Genomic DNA, 16,151 nt, shown 5'->3' with positions numbered 1-16,151 from the left:
TCTAATGCCTGTAGCAGGAGAGCAGTAGCTAATCTAATGCCCACTAGCAGGAGAGCAGTACTCTCCTCACTTGCTTCCCCCAGTAACTGTATTGCATTGCATACAGTGAGAAATCTGCATTCAACTATTCCTCTTCAGTGGAAAGTTCTTATCTATAGCAAGCCCGTCTCCATTCCTGTTGTAATGCTGGTTCTCTTCAAAGCTGGATCTTCTAGTAGAACCTAAAATTGATTTAGCATTGAACCACTACTAAGTGTGTGAAGTCTCTAACAGACATTTATTGTAGTAGCTCCAACTGAACAGTCATCATCTTTCTCTCTAATCCTCATACCTGGTGGCCAAGCAATTCTAGGTCGATGCAGAAGTAAGCATGCAACTGGTCCAGTAACAAAATACACAACAGAGGCATAGATGTTAGAGCAGCCCCAAAGCCAAGGGAGGCACATATGTCAATGAAGCTGGGAGGGCACTGAAGTCAAGACAGAAGTCCTCAAGAGATGCCCAAAAGAGAGCAACTGAGAGCTGACCTCCCATCACAGGCCCTAACAGGACCGGGTGTTTTATACCTCCACAGCCTGGATCTCTTCTTTCTGTTCACTTACTGGGTGACAATGTACACTTGGTCCCTCTATGACTGGTGTGAGGAAACTTTGTACTTTTGGATATTGCTAAACTACAACCCCCATCACCTCTTGCTGTTGACCATGCTTGCTGGAGTTTATGGGAGTTGTAGTTCAGCAGTATCTGGAGGGGCAAAGGTTCCTCAACCCTGTTCTATGACTTCTCCAAACTCCCAAATAAACCTTTTCCTCTTCTGCTGATCCTAGCAGTTAGACTCTGGAAATCTCACTAGGTCCACAGTTGTCTGTTTCTGATCCTCAGGGGGGATGAAAATAGGATTGTTGATTAAGGTGGGAGTATGAGGTTGTGGGGGGCAGTAATATGTCATTGGGACTTGAAAGCACAGTGGCTCATCAGAAGCCCCACTATGCTAGGGCTTTTCACAGTGCCCCATGCTTCCTTCTCAGATGAGGCCTTCCTGTGGTTCAGGCCAGGCTGAACCCTGATGCTTCTAAGCAATAGTGACTATTGAAGACATGAAGCACAAAGTGAGCTGGCTGGCCTAAGTCATTGTATGCACCTGATGTATTAAATAAAATGCATACATAGGTCACATTGAGTAGAATAGGCACATTTTGTACAAACGCTGAATTTCTAGTAAGGGCTTTCTCCTTTCATCCTCATATACAAAAGAAGTCAATGTTTTTTTTAAAAAGAAAGTGTTTCTCTCCTTCTCCCTTTGTAATAGGTGAGAGAACATTAATAGGATTGTACACTTCCCCAGCAATTTCTGAGCTGAAGTAAGATGAGTTTTTCTGCTTTAACGATCAGCCATTTGAAGCTGTTTTCATCCATCTTGTTCAGCAGCAAGGCCCATTTACACCGCGTACTATTAAAAGCCACTGGGTTGCTTTGAAAACTGTTCGTTTTCAGATCCTGCTGAATTCTCATTTTCTCCCTAGCAGATCCCTGAGGGAAAGAGACTGTGCTGGTCAAGAATTATTCCTCACTATTCCACAGCTTTACAGCACTTTATGCTGTCTAAATAATGATGACATCTCTGTAGCTTAGGGAGAGCAGCAGCTCCTTTCATGGGGCAGCCTCAAATATAGCATATGCTACTAATATGGGATATCCTGACAAAAAAGTTGCGGGAAATGTATATTTTAACTTCCTTTTATTTTAGGGTTGTCACTTTCTTAAAGAGTTCTAATCCAAACAGCTTTTAAAAAATGCGGAATGATATATTAATTAAAGGTAAAGGTAAAGGTACCCTTGCCCATACGGGCCAGTCTTGACAGACTCTAGGGTTGTGCGCCCATCTCACTCAAGAGGCCGGGGGCCAGCGCTGTCCGAAGACACTTCCGGGTCACGTGGCCAGCGTGACATCGCTGCTCTGGCGAGCCAGAGCCGCACACGGAAACGCCGTTTACCTTCCCGCCAGTAAGTGGTCCCTATTTATCTACTTGCACCCGGGGGTGCTTTTGAACTGCTAGGTTGGCAGGCGCTGGGACCGAACAGCGGGAGCGCACCCCGCCACGGGGATTCGAACCGCCGACCTTTCGATCGGCAAGCCCTAGGCACTGAGGCTTTAACCCACAGCGCCACCCGTGTCCCCCAATATATTAATTAATCATTTATTTATTTATTTATCGTTTCAAAGGTTTTGCATGTGATCAGAATGCCTGCATGGGACTAAGGTGGTTAAGAAAATTGACAGTTAGAAGGTTTACAGCTGAAATATAACCAAAAATGGCTGTAAGAAGGTTCAGGGCTTCCTAGCCTTAGATTCCCCCAAACTACACTGTCTTTGTGAGGAGTAGCCAATATGGTACCATCCAGATGTAGCTGAACTACAACTCCCATCATCCTTGACCATTGGCCATACTGGCTGGGCCTGATGGGAGCTGATAACTAATAACATCTCATGAGGAACCAGGTTGGCTATGCTTAGTCTATGCCAAGGAAGAAGAGTCAGTTGCATTACAGGAAACCCAAAAGACCTGTTCCCTGTCATGTAGGCCTTTTCCCACCTAGCCTGGGAGGGTAGAGCCCTGATTGATTCCCGCTACAAAAGCTGAGACTGGCAAAGAGACCAGAGAACATCTTGGATGTCTCTTAGTGCAAACCCAGGTCATCGAGTCTGAGTTTCCATAGCCACCAACCATCATGAACCACCATTAGCAAGATTGACAGCAACAGCAGCAGGTATGTTCTATGCTTATGATGATATTTTATTCTCTTGCCATTTATGCTGTTTTAAACGTGCATTTTATATTTGACTTCCTTGAGTAATGCTTTATTTTGAAATCTTTAAGATAGTATTTTAGTTTTCTGTTACTTATGTTGCTTTGAACGTATACTTGACTTTCTTCGGTGGTGTTTTATTCTGGATTGTTTTATTTGATGCTTTAATGTAGGTTGTAAACCACTTTGAGATTTTTTTTTCTTTTCTTAAAGTGGTATAATAATAATAATAATAATAATAATAATAATAGGAATTGCATTTAGGAGAGGCAAACTATCAGCTCTGTTCTTGTTTAGTTGAGCCTCGCCAGATTTAATGATAAAGTTTCATCTATGTCACCTTCAGATATCTCCACATCTTTTCCTAAAGGACCGGAAGCAAAATGGCTGAAAATGTGGAGGGAACAGTCAAATTAAAGTTATTTAATGTTTATAGCACAAAGGCTACTGTCCATATTCTTTATTTTTACAGCATTGCTTTTTTAGAAAAATGTACAATGACAGCTGCCAGGCAAAAAACACTGACTTAAAGTAGCTCAGACAGTTTTCCACTCTGATGACATTTTTTTCATCAAAACATACATTATTTATGGGTGGGGGAAAATCTTTCCCCCATGAAAGTGATGACCTGAAAATGAACCTCCACAAATTTTGCTATCCAAAGAAGAGTGTTCCTGTGTCAGGAAGAAGTTGAATGACAAATGGGAAATAGATTCTCCCTCTCTTTTTTTATTTATTTAGCCATAACCTCTGGGCCTAAGAGAAAGAAAACTGTGTCTTGTGCAGAATATCAAGGCTGCAATCCTGGCAGTAAGCCCTGCTGTACTCAACAGAACTTACTTCTGAGGAGACATTGTTAGAATTGTTCTGAAAATGCAGAAGACTATCACTCCCTTGTTTATACTCAAGGCATTTACTTTTATATTGTTCTGTGCTAATTTCAATGTCATGGTCTCTCCCGTGGTGGTGATTGACAAGGCAACTTGACATTGGCACTCTGGTGCTAGACTCACCAACGCCATCGTGGTCCCACCCATAACACAAAGTGGGTCAATAGGATGGGGTCAGAGAATTCTGGCACACTGAGCTCTACTTGGCACTGCTGCCCATATAGTGCAACTGCAGACACCTTGCATGCAGGCAGAGGAGACTTCAGCGAGGGTGGGAGTAGCAGTGCTGAGTGGTAGTGAGACTATGCACCTTGACTTACCAGCACTGACATCTCAGTTTGTAATTCCTCTAAATAAGGATATGTGTTATAAAAAAAAAAAAAATGGGTAAGCTAAGTTTATCAGTATCTTCATGCTTATCAGCAGTGCTTTTTTCTAGAAAAAATAGGTGCCAGTACTCGCTATAAAGTTTTACAGTAGGTGTCATACTTTTTAACAACAGCAAAAGAGGTGCCACTACTGCATAAAAGGTAAAGGTACCCCTGCCTGTACAGGCCAGTCTTGACAGACTCTAGGGTTGTGCGCCCATCTCACTTAAGAGGCCGAGGGCCAGCGCTGTCCGGAGACACTTCCGGGTCACGTGGCCAGTGTGACAAAGCTGCATCTGGCGAGCCAGCGCAGCACACGGAAACACCGTTTACCTTCCCGCCAGTAAGCGGTCCCTATTTATCTACTTGCACCTGGGGGTGCTTTCGAACTGCTAGGTTGGCAGGCGCTGGGACCGAACAACGGGAGCGCACCCCGCCGCGGGGATTCGAACCGCCGACCTTTCGATCGGCAAGCCCTAGGCGCTGAGGCTTTTACCCACAGCGCCACCCGTGTCCCAATGCCACTACTGCATACCCTTAGGTAAAGGTAAAGGGACCCCTGACCATTAGGTCCAGTCGTGGCCGACTCTGGGGTTGCGGCGCTCATCTCGCTTTATTGGCCGAGGGAGCCGGCATACAGCTTCCGAGTCATGTGGCCAGTATGACTAAGCCACTTCTGGCGAACCAGAGCAGCACACGGAAACGCCGTTTACCTTCCCGCCAGACCAGTACCTATTTATCTACTTGCACTTTTGATGTGCTTTCGAACTGCTAGGTTGGCAGGAGCAGGGACCAAGCAACGGGAGCTCACCTCATCGTGGGGATTCGAACCGCCAACCTTCTGATCGGCAAGCCCTAGGCTTCTGTGGTTTAACCCACAGCACTACCCATGTCCCTACTGCATACCCTTAAGTACCCCCTAAACCCCCCCCCCCCGCTTATTAGTATTTAGCATGCAGAGCTATCACATTGATATATCCAGTAAGTGCATTTGGGATCACACCTTGGATGGTTAAATATGGGAGTACTGTGTTAAGACTGGACTGACAGGTGGACAGATGAAAGTCCCATGCCTTTTGAATGCTATGCATTTTTTCTAGCTGCTCCCTACATCAATTCCCCATTTTCTTCTTTCTTTTGATTCGGCAAGCTAAATTATAGTTCATGCAGAAGGGCTCTACAGAAAGTATAGCTGGAATTTCTTGTTTCCTTTTCTTGTTGCAAATCAAGCTAGTCACTGACAATTTCATTTTCGTCATGTTCTATGTAACTCAGAAGGCACAGCTTGCAGTGAGTGCTGTCTTATATTTCACATGTAGAGCAGGCTTATTTTAATCTACATTAACACCTGGCATGTTTTTCCTGAAAACTTTTAGAGCAGTAAGATTAGCAACATTTAATATTCAGCATTTGCTAATACAACTTAATACAAAAAAACCCATGTCCACTACTGATGCGAAGTTTGGCAGCTTCTGTCCACAACCCAGTACAGAGCTAGGCATAAAAGTCCCCTTGATTTCCACAGTGTTTATTGGAATAAACATGTGAAAAATAGGACAAACATTGAGCCTTGGATACATGGCAATCGCCTGGTTCGTCTTCAGTTTCCTTATTAAAGCCACCAAACTGGATTGCAATCTATAAGAACTTTAATCATGTTACATTTTCCCCTGATACAAATATACCCAACTTTGTACCATACAGATGCCATAACAAAACCATTGTATGCAGGTAATTTATATGGTTGTTTTCTATGCCCATATTGAACACTAAGAACACACCATTGTACCAGAGCAATGTATACCCACTAAAAGGGTCCACTGTATAGTAAGAATAGGTGCAATCCAGTTGTGGTGTTACTAAAAGCTACCTCCTGCCACCATCAGGACAGCAGCATCAATCAGTAGTCTTCCTTGAGATCTTAGTACCCTTCCTTTACCTTTACACACATTGAAAAGACCAAAGACCCATCTAGTCTAGCATCCTATTCTCACCTTCTTCCAGGGCATCTAGATAGCATATTGAGTGGCATGGACTTGTTTTAAAAACACATTTATTTGGGGAGACCTTCAAAAGTTAGTCAGCACTCCAAGAATACCAGTATAATTAAGGGAAAACACACTGCAGAGATACAGTGCCAATTATAAGTTCATTGGGAGGAAGCTTTAGTAGGCTGCCTGACCCTAGCATTTCACAGTGCCCTCCCCCAAATTTACCTTGCTGTGAATGGTCAGCATTTATGGTGGTAGAGCTCCATGAAACACTGCAGGGCCAACAGTAATGGTGATGGTCCTCCAAGCACTGGAGCTCAGCTGGTCAACAGCATTGATCCAGAGTACTGGAGGGAGTTAAGATGGCATCTGGCAAGCTTCTCCATCCATGGAATGCCAGAGGGGAAAAAAGATAGGTGTGGAAGGGCATGCATCTGTGGTGGACCCTGCTAGAGTATTGGGACTCTAGTAGTTGCCTGAATAGTCACTTGGGAGCATTGAACCTTCACATGGCCTCTACCTCTCTAGATGTATGCATCTCACCCCCACCAACATACTTTTACAGCCTACATCAGTAGAGCACCATGTAGCTGGGCAGCCACATGAAGCGTGACATAGATTTCAATGGATCAGTTTCTATCTATTTTGATCTGCTCCCCAAAGGCTCCCCCCCCTTAAAAGATTCACCGCCATAGTAAAAGTAGCTTCCCTTTATGAATCATCCATTTCATTTTCAGTGTAAGAGCGTTAAGACAAAAGAAGGCATGAAAAATGAATACATCCTCACATCACATTTCATAAATATACTGTGACTGATTCACAGTGCATACAGTTTAGTAGCTACTGCAGATTGGTTATGGAATAATGCATGTGTAGAATTAAGCCGCCTGGTACTAATGTGTAAATCAAATATGCAGAAGCTTCTGTGATTTAGAGAGGATTAAAATACATTGAGTCAATTTAATCCATTAGATTAAAAGAATCATATTGTTGAATTCCCCATGAGGATGACAATACAGGCTGGTGTTAAAAATGTTTGTCTCTGCTACATTCACCAGATGAGGACTCTGACATGCCAAAGTTAAGTGAAGTGCGTGGGACTGAGAATAAGAACTACTGAGGGAATATTTCACTGTTATTCATTAAAGTCTTCTATCTCTCTAGTATATGTGATATACATATTCCTTGTGTAAATGGTGTAAAGAACTACCCAGTGCCACAGACATTTTAGAGATTATATTTGCTTTGTCAATCAGTGCTTATATGAACAAATCAAGGAAACGTATTAGGGACTGTAGAAAGATATACCATCCATCTCCCTTCCCTTGGAGGCAGAAGGGAGCCATGTTTTGCCATCAGCAAAGGACGAAGTTCAAAGAAAGTGAGAGACATGGATCCCAAAGGGAAATTGTCATTATCTCTTGCTGCTGCACTGTTGCTCATAGAGTCCTAAAACTTTTTTATATATTTATTTCAATTTGTATAACATTAAATAGCAGAGCAATATGCAATGCCTAGATTCCTCTTTTGTTCAACATGTCTAAAGGCATTTATTGCACAATACCACCAGATCCACTTTAACTTGCAGGTATGAGAATGAATCCCACCCCCCAAAATAGCAACAGTCTGGAAGCATCACCAGATTTATTGGACCGTACAGCTGACGATCTCTCCCATACCACCAACACCACCCCCGCTAATATACTGTTAGTGTTCTAGAAAGGCAGCTGTGCTTGATAGAGTCAAGCCACATATGAATCATCAACTTGAGGATGATAACCAAGTGGGAACAGAGGCAAGTAGGCTAGAAAAAGGTATTGTTGCCAACACTTCCAAATCTTAAATGTGTTGAGGGTAAATGGGTTATGGATAGTCAGTAGTCCAGAAGAATGCAATTTACACAAAGGCAAAATCTACAAATCCGTAATGACATTTTCCTAAATGAAAATGTGATCATATCTAAATGCTGACAAGGGGAACATATCATGATTAGGAATATTCTAGGATTGTTCACTGCACCACTTCAGTTTACCACTTCACATTTCCACTTTTCCACCTTTGTTTTTCAACTTTTTATTCATCAGCTTGACTGCTCTTATGTTTTTATGGTTGGCACAGGGTAGGATAGTGGTTGATTTGCAGCAAAGAAGGGGATTGATGGGCTGCTTTGTAGAAATTGCTTTATTGTGAAGAAAGAAAATGCATCAATGAAAAGTGAAATGAAAAAGAACAGAAGAGAGGCTAGATAGCTGAAGAGCAGCAGTAACCAACAAGAAAAAGGAGACTGCTGTGTTTTGGGTATAATATTTATCCATTTAATTCTGCTGAAATTTATAAAAGGTCTGCTCTGATACTTTTGGTGTAAAAGGCCGTTGGAACCTCTGTGTGTAGAAAGAGACACAAGTGGGCAATTCCCCAGTAAATAAAAGAGAATGTGATCATTTAAAAGGTGCAGGAAAGGGCCATAAGACATTTCATTTTATGGCAAGACAGAAAGAGGTTCCAACAGTAGTGGAAATTCCCTATCTCACAACAAGCAAAGCAAAAATCAATGCACAAAAGAAGGGCCAATGGGTTTTTGTTTTTTTTTAAAAAAAAATGAACAAATTAAAATGTAACAAGAATACCACACATTTTAATTTTAAAATCTTTCATCTTGAAATCGTTATAAAGCCAACTATTATTTCAAGGTTTGCAGACAACTCTTCAAGGGGTTGTACCAAGCAGGGTGGCCAGTTGGGGGGGGGGGAGGAGGCTCAAGGATGCATTTAGAATTCTGAGAGCACCATGAGTGCTACCTTCTCTGGTTACTTCTCTTGCCCTCCCCTGAGGACACTCTCCCTACTCCAAACAAATGGAAAGAAAGTGTACATGTAAATTATGCTTTTCCATGAGGTCTGAATAAGAGTCAGATTCAGGATAATTAAAATGGATTCTGTTGAACCTGCATCATTTTACACAGTCTCCAAAACAACACTCCATCAAATAAAATAAAATAAAAAATTGGTAGACTGCAGTGCAAATCACTAATCATGCTTTCCAGTACCACAGAAATATTGATCCAAAGTATAGATCCCCATGACAGGATAACAATAAAACTACCAACAATCATCGAACACATCTGTTGATGCAGAAATGACTGGTAATTTTATGATAATTTTTGAGTCAATCTCTTGTAGAAATTATGAAGTAGCACTTTGTTGGGATACTTTCTGGGGAGAATGGAGTAGAAATGTACTAAAGAGCATAAATAAAGTAAATTGTCTGGTAACTTTTCAACCTCCACAATTGCCTTGTGAATTGGATGGACCTAAAATCGTCAGACACATACATGCAATTTTTAATAAATGTAGAGGAGAAAACAGAAGGAAACAAAGAGAACCAAACTGGGGACAGAATCATCATTCACACATACCATCAAGAATATATAGAAATGCTCTCAAATAATTTGAGTTGGGGAACTGGAAGCTAAAAAAAACCATTTCAGCACTTGGGAGCTGTCCACAGCATTAGTACTGGAGCTTCATCTGTCCCTAGTCTGACAATATGTCTATTCCTTGCATGTCTCGCCTATTCAGCAACGGTTCTATGCAATTTATAAGCAGCCAATTTTATATCCATACAGTAACTATGCGAGGAAGGCTAGACTGAAAAGGGGTGACTGGCCCAAGGCTACCAGAGGTCTTCATGACTCAGCACTTCCAAATTCAACTTTCTAGCTTTTACACCCCACTGACTCTAAGGAGCTTAAGGGGAGACCAGCCTAGCTTCAGCCACCATCCAGAGAACAGTTGCTGCACAGAGGCTGCTTACCCACATCCTGTCAACAATAATACTCTGTTCTGCCTATGCATTGGCCTTGGACTGTGGAAATTAACAGAAGCACACTCCAGCCTGGAGAGTGTTTCTGGATGTGGGGGGTTTGATTTTGTAGTGTTGCAGTCTCCTGCCTTAAGAATTATTTCAGCAAAGGGTGTGATATAAATCTTCAGAATGAATGAAAATATGGAACCGGCCCTGCAGTGTCCTGCTCTCTGGCTAAAAGTACAGAACTAATTAATGACTTAGAAGGAAGGCTTGAGGTGGACTCAAACCAGCGTCTGTAACTTCACAGCCTGATTTTCAGGTGACAAAGTTGTTCCAGATTCTCTTGTATGTTTTGTACATGGGAGGGTTAAGAACTTAGGTGAACATCTCCTACTGCATGATTCACCATTTCATAAAGTTTGATCTGAATCTCTAGCAGCAGTGCATTTATACAGATCCACCCTGTAAATAAAGAAAAATGTGTGATTGTAGATTGATTCATAGACTGATTTCCTCACGAATGGGCAGATATTCGTTCTTAGTGAAATGCTATTCCAAAATAGGGGTGTGGGTTTTATTATTGCATCAGCAGTCGTTGTTACATATACTTTCATTTTATTTCCGTTTGCCCTTCATCGGCCTTCTTCTCTCTGTACTAATGAATGTATATTTCCCATACACCAGTTAGTCCATTTCGAAGCACTTTTCAAATGACACACAATTAAAAAAATTAAAAAGAACTTGGTTGTAATGCTGCTTACTGTATTATTATGACTTCATTGCTTTTAAGTGCTGCTGTTTCATTGAAGAACTGGTTTCATGTAAACCATACTGAGAACTTCACTGAAGAAAAAGAAGAGGAGGAAGAGGAAGAGGAGGTGTTTGGATTTGATAGCCCACTTTATCACTACCCTAAGGAGTCTCAAAGCGGCTAACAATCTCCTTTCCCTTCCTCACCCACAACAAACACTCTGTGAGGTGAGTGAGGCTGAGAGACTTCAGAGAAGTGTGACTAGCCCAAGGTCACCCAGCAGCTGCATGTGAAGGAGCGGAGACGCGAACCCAGTTCACCAGATTATGAGTCTACCACTCTTAACCACTATACCACACTGGCTGAATGAAGATGGAGGTAACCCCCCCCCTAAAACAACAAACAAAGATGACATGCAGTTAAGTCCAAACTACACTAGTTCCCCATAATGCTTTTGGTGACAAATTTCTACACGCCATGCCCCAAAATTGATCTGGTACAGTCATATTGTTACCATACTTGGAAGCAAGGCTATAATAGGCAATAGCAATTTTTCTCCTCATTTGGAAGTGGTGGTGGGAAAAATCACACGTGTGCAGGATGTTGAAGATCTTTTGCACACGTTTGTTCTAGCCCTTCCATTTCCTTCAATCTCCCATGAATTACTGTAATAACATACTCAAGATGATAATCTGCCTAAGGGAGAGAGAAAAAGCAACACTTCAAATCCACATTTATGCAGGATAGGCATTTCAGAACGACATAAGTAACATCAAATAGTATAATGAAGTCATGGCCCCATGAAAACTTTCAGTACCCTGCAGCAGAAAAGATATACCATAATGGGGCTTGATAATGATTTTCCAGTTCATTGACTTGAGTAAAGAAAGTCCTGACATTATTCTTTAGGCTAATGGACTCCAATATAAAACTGTAGCCTGTATTCTCACTTCTTTCAGCACTTTGCTGATTTATACAATGCTGAAGAGCTGTGAAACACTGTGCTAATTAACCCTTAGGTCTTAAATTAACAAAAACAAAAAACAAGTGCCTGGTACTGTCTTGTTTGTTTTCTAATACTGTAGCAATTGAAACACTTGCTTTTGTTTTTGTTCGAAGGAAATTAGGACCTTCTCAAAATGGATTTAGAGATAAGGTGGTGAAAAAAGAAATAAGACTGTATGTTTTCTCTGACATATCTCCCTCAAAAATTAGCCAAACCCTACCACAAATTTGACACATTGTTTTTATATTAATTTACGGTGCAGCTGTTTTTGGAATTCTGTGTACAGTTCTGTTTGGCCCTTGAACCCCATCCCAATTTTTACCTCAGGATTGGCACATTTCTGCCATCATCTGGTACTGTAGTGTCAGTATCTGGCATGTCAGAATTGGTGCTAAAAATGCTATCGAGTAAGCAATTTTTCTGAAATACACTGAGCTCACAATAAATACTATTTTGTAGATTTTGGACCACCTGGAGTTTTTCTCCTCTCCTCCCTCAGGCACAAATGCAACTCTCACACAATGCCTAATTAATTTATGGAAGTTAGTACAGCAAGATGTGGTGTTGGCTGCTGGTTCAGATGACTTTAAAGGAGAAGTTGGATATATTTGTGGAGGATAGGTCTATAAGTGAGTATTAGTTGCGGTAAATGTGGAATCTTGAGATTCAGAGGCAGTAACAGTGGGAGCAACAAGGAAGAAGGCTTTCCTCTTTCAGGCTTTCCAGAGACTCCTGGCTGGCCAGTTTGAGGGCAGGATGTTGGTCTAAATTGACCTTTCATTTGATGCAGCAGGTTGCATTTTATATACCAGTGTGGCAACCAATTAGTTCACTTTATGTGAAGTCTGATGGTTGTTGGTATTTGCTAGGCTTGGTTGGTCACAATTTATACATGCCTCAGCTAGAGAGTTCTACCTAAGTGCTAACCTGCAGGAAGTTTGGAAGCTTTGCAAGGGCTTCCTTTTTAAGAAGACCTCCAGCAATTTAAAAAATAATAATTTTAGGACTGGTCTATGTCAGTTTCTGTTTTACATTTCTGTATAATAGATTTCTTAAAATATTTGGATTACTTGGTTCAGCTGTAAATTATACTACATTTTTTGTAGAATTGTTAGTATTCAGGATACATGTATGGGAAAGGCAAGTCTAAATGAGCTGACTGTGGTAAATTATGTCTCCTCATAGTTCAATGAGCCCTAGTCCCATGCAAATGCACATATGACTGCAGCCTAAGCAAAGTAAACTATAGATTGCCTATTAGAAGCTAAATACTACACACAGGACTGGACTGAGCGCAGCTCAGAAGACACCTCTTTCTCTTCCCTGATTCCCAGCTCTAGATTTTAGCACCTGGCTCTGCAGTTTCCAAATCAGTTCTATGCTGGTAACTAATTATCACTATAATAACATTCTTCCATAAAGAACATTTGCATGAATTCCTCTTTTAAAAAGGGCCTCAAGTAGCAGGTCCATGGAGGGCATGATGGGAGTTGTAGTGTAAAATGTCAGGAATGGAACAAAAATAGCAAAGGCTGCTCTAGAGCGCTACTGACAGTAGACAATATTGTGCTAGATGGATCTGTGCTCTCATATGGCTACATATCTTAATATGGTGCAGTATCTCATTAACAGCATTCCTCGTGTTAACAGTTTTGTACACACTGCAAGGGCTTAGATAAGGACAGTGTTTCATTACCAGTATATGGAGAGAAAAACATTTTCTGAACTCTGGTGGGATATAAGTATATTTGAATATTATCAGATATGAGGAGAATAACAAACCTCATAGCCTGAGGAGATATTATTTAGTATTTATTTTATTAATTTGCACTATACCCCAATTAATAATAATACAATTAAAATCACTATAAAAAGGCAGTTAAAAATCATATTGTTACCTGGGGAGTCTTTGCTGGGCTATCAAACAGTGGAGCTTCAAATCCAGAGCCTGGTAAGTGTCTCCTTACTGGAGGGTAGGTCATAGGTTTGACAGCTGAGGGTGGCTGTGAAAGCAGGATGTCTTGGTGATGGGGGACCATTTGGCAGGAGCACAGACAGTCTGCCAGAGGCTGCCTATGGTATCCTTCAGATGAATGCCATTCTGTGGCACTCACTTGATGCTATGTTTAGAGGCCACCAGAGGCTGATCAGAGCAACATTTACATAAATTGGATTTCACAGCTTCATGACCTTTCGGAAATGTTTCTGTTTTACTCTGCCTGTGTACTTTGCAAACAGAGTGGTGTATCGTTCTCTTCTTCTTCTTCTTCTTCTTCTTCTTCTACAATTTTAACCTTTATTATAAGCAGCCTAGAGAACTCGGGTGACATAGAAGTACAGTTAAGAACCGTCTGTTTAACTCACAGTGTCAATGTGGGTTAGTGGGTGGAGACTTTTGGGCCAACAGAAGTGGGGCTATGTTAAACAGGAGATGGCTTAACATGCCCCTTGGATTTTCATATATTGGCAGAGGGAGGCTTTGTATACCTGCAGGGCTGCTCCTGTCATTTGCATTCTAATGTTGTCTTACCCAATAAGTGTATATAAATAAATAGTGTGCGTTATTTCTTGCAAAAGATTGTTTATGCATATTGCTTGAAACAGTAATTGAAAATGTTTGATGGCTTCTGGAAATGTGATGAAACAGCATTCAGTTAATTTTCTTTGATGTTAATACTCAATCAATTAGAAAATGATGATTATGCAGTATTGAAATACCATAAAAGTAAATTGATATGTCATTAAAATTCGCATATACACTAATTGCGTTTAGGTAAGTTTTGTCATTTCTTTTATTTTTTGTGCGCAGGATCTCTTTCTTGCCAGTACCATGCATTTCATTTGCCACTTCCTCATGTAAGTTACAGCAGAAATAAATAATCCCTAACTTTATTTATGTTCCTGAGTTTGTAATTCCACCAAAAAAAAAGAAAAGAAAAGAAACCAGATTGGTCTGGCATGACTTATTTCTGAGAAACCCATACTGGGTCTTAGTAATCACAGCATCCTTTTCTAAATGCTCACAGACCAACTGTTGACTTATCTATACGAGGACCTTCCCTGGTATTGATATCAAGATCACTGGTCGGTAGTTACCTGGGTCTTCCTTTCCCTCCATTTTGAAGATGGGGACATCATCTGCCCACCTCCAGTCTGTAGGGACTTCACCTGTTCTCTAAGTATTCTCAAAGATAATAGACAAGGGCTCACTACCCTAGTTGTGGACAATGTGGTGGTGGTAGTGGCAATGTGGTTCTTCCCTGACCACCCAACTATTGAGTCACTGCTGTATATTGGGGGAGGGGAGGAGCAAGGTGGCAGGGAGGTGTGTGGTGTAAATGCACTAGCAGAAACTCAGCTGTCAAGAAGTCAGGTGAGCACTGCTACCCCACCATATCCCACTGCACCATCTGCTACTGAATAATCCTTTACAGGAACAGTGCAGGGATCTGGCACAGGTCAGGCTGCATTTTGCAATCAGTCAATCTTTAGCAGATATGCATAGGTGCATTTGCACAAAGTCGGTGCAGCTTCTCCTTTGAAAGAAAAGTAGCCGAACAGCCACTGTTTCTTGATAAGTAGAGGTGATTAATTAGTAATGACTGGTTACTAATGGGCAACCTATCCTTTCTTCCCATCAGAAGCAGCAGGGAACTGGGAGGACCCTCCAAGCTAAGACACACCCGTTCTTCCAAGTGTGTCCTTGTAATTCTCCAAGAAAAAGCTGTAGCTGCTCCTCTCTCTTCTCATCTTCCCTGGGAACTACTGAAGAGAAGACTGAGCTCATAGTGCTGCCTAGAGAGAAATAATATCAAGCCCTCTCTGCTTGCTCTGTGGGTGATGCAGGGGAGAGTACTGATCACGGAAGAAGCAGACGTCTCTCTTATTTCTCATCTACATTTCCCCTGGTGGAAGTGCATTATTACTTATTATTTTATATACTGCTTAATTGGCTTTTCAAGGTGGCTTCTAAGTGGCTTGCAGTATAAAACCAGTTACAAATAGTATAAACACCTATGATTAAAATGCACATTAAAACAATTTCATCAAAACATTAAATCAAACCCCACCAATAAAAATGTATAATAAAATAAGCCTATTAAAAAAGCACAATAAAAATATTTAAAATCTTAATTTAAACTGTTAAAGCAGGGCACTTAAAGACCATGACTTTCCTCAAAGAATCCCAGGGACTGTAGTTAACCCCTCACAGAGCTAAAATTCCCGGTGCCCATAGCGAACTAGAGTTCTCAGAATTCTTTGGGGGGGGGGAAGCTTTTTTTCAGAAATTCAAAGTTGAAATCACAGGTAAAATGCCCAATAAATAGAATACTGAGGACAAAAAGCTACTGCTGGGGGGAAGCACATCCTCAGATACAACCACCCAGCCGCCACTTCGCTATTCCCATGGGTACAAGAGATGGAGAGGAAAGGGAGGGGCATGAAGCCACAAACAGCCTTCCAAATCCTTAACTAGTTTGGAGTGAGGCATTGCTTATTTTTATTTTGGGACTGCTTTTTTGTGCAACC

This window comes from Podarcis tiliguerta (assembly GCF_965153285.1).
Source record: "Podarcis tiliguerta genome assembly, chromosome: 3".
Classification (NCBI taxonomy): domain Eukaryota; kingdom Metazoa; phylum Chordata; class Lepidosauria; order Squamata; family Lacertidae; genus Podarcis; species Podarcis tiliguerta.
This window is presented reverse-complemented; position numbering follows the sequence as displayed.